Below are 1,703 nucleotides of genomic sequence, written 5' to 3'. Positions count from 1 at the left end.
GAAAGGACACAGAGAGAGTTTAACACAGCTTTTTGCCATTTGCTGGCAGAGTATTGCAGCTCCTTTAAGAGAAAATTTTCCTGATTCAAGAGAGTGGGCAGGAAGCTGGTGTATGAAGCTCAGGCAGAAATAACAAGAGAAACCATGCCTCAAAAATAAGGTTGTAGTGCCAGGAGTGGGGTACATACCTTTGTTATCAGCACTGAGGAGGCAGTGGATCCCTATGAGTTCAAAGCCAGCCTGGTCTACATAGTGAATTCCAGACCAACTAGCACTACACAGTGAGCTCCTGTCTATAAGTAAATAAATTAAATAATAAGAAAAATAATAATAAAACGATAATATTGGAACTGCTCAAATTTCAGTCATAAAAAGGCAGAATCCAGGACGCCGCTGATTGCCGGAGCCGCGCGACCAGAACGCAGTGATGAAGCCAGGTTTCAGCCCCCGTGGGGGTGGTTTTGGTGGCAGAGGAGGCTTTGGAGGTGACAGAGGTGGTAGAGGAGGACGAGGCAGACGAGGAGGCTTTGGCGGAGGTCGAGGAGGCTTTGGTGGAGGCCGAGGTCAAGGTGGAGGTGGAGGCTTCAGGGGACGAGGAGGTGGAGGAGGAGGTGGTGGACGAGGTGGAGGCTTCCAGTCTCAGGGCTGCCGGGGTCGAGGTGGTGGCCGGGGAGGCAAGAGAGGAAACCAATCAGGGAAGAATGTGATGGTGGAACCACACCGTCATGAAGGCGTCTTTATCTGTCGCGGAAAGGAGGACGCCCTTGTCACAAAGAATCTGGTTCCTGGAGAGTCTGTGTATGGGGAGAAGAGAGTCTCTATTTCAGAGGGAGATGACAAAATTGAATACTGAGCCTGGAACCCTTTCCGTTCCATGCTGGCAGCAGCAATCCTGGGCGGTGTAGACCAGATCCACATCAAGCCAGGGGCCAAGGTGCTCTACCTTGGGGCAGCCGCAGGCACCACCATCTCTCACGTCTCTGACATCGTTGGCCCGGATGGTCTGGTCTATGCAGTTGAGTTCTCTCACCGTTCTGGCCAGGACCTCATCAACTTGGCCAAGAAGAGGACCAACATTATTCCTGTGATTGAAGATGCCCGACACCCACACAAATACCGCATGCTTATCGCCATGGTGGATGTGATCTTTGCCGATGTGGCACAGCCAGACCAAACCCGGATTGTGGCCCTGAATGCCCACACCTTCCTGAGGAATGGAGGACACTTTGTGATTTCCGTTAAGGCGAACTGCATTTACTCCACAGCCTCGGCAGAAGCTGTGTTTGCATCTGAAGTGAAGAAGATGCAACAGGAGAATATGAAGCCCCAGGAGCAGCTGACACTTGAGCCCTACGAACGGGACCACGCTGTGGTTGTGGGTGTGTACAGGCCACCTCCCAAGGTGAAGAACTGAAACTCGGAGCTGTCTGGATTCGAAGAAATGTGTGTTGCTACTGTTGCACGTGTATTTTTTTCTATTAAAAGACTCATCTGTCAAAAAAAAAAAAAAAGGCAGAATCCACTGACTGATCTAGGAAAGAAGTGACGGTGACCACACCTGGAGCGGAACAGTGGACAGGGAAAACAGAAGCTCGTCATGGCTGCACTGTTGAGGGATCTACAGCAGGACTGGCTGGTGACTTGGATATAGGAGGGAAGAGAGAGGCAGGAAGCAATCACAACACTGGCCTTGAGTTAGTTCG

The 1,703-nt window shown here is 51.0% G+C and overlaps 1 pseudogene; it reads left to right on the top strand.

Annotated features, from left to right (window-relative positions):
- The first annotated feature begins 391 nt into the window (after positions 1-391).
- Positions 392-1,474, top strand: LOC142832753 (rRNA 2'-O-methyltransferase fibrillarin pseudogene; annotated as a pseudogene).
- The last annotated feature ends 229 nt before the right edge of the window (positions 1,475-1,703 follow it).

This window comes from Microtus pennsylvanicus, chromosome 12 (genome assembly GCF_037038515.1).
Source record: "Microtus pennsylvanicus isolate mMicPen1 chromosome 12, mMicPen1.hap1, whole genome shotgun sequence".
Taxonomy (NCBI): Eukaryota; Metazoa; Chordata; class Mammalia; order Rodentia; family Cricetidae; genus Microtus; species Microtus pennsylvanicus.
The sequence above is the reverse complement of the archived record's forward strand: the minus strand, read 5'-3'. Positions and strand labels throughout refer to the sequence as shown.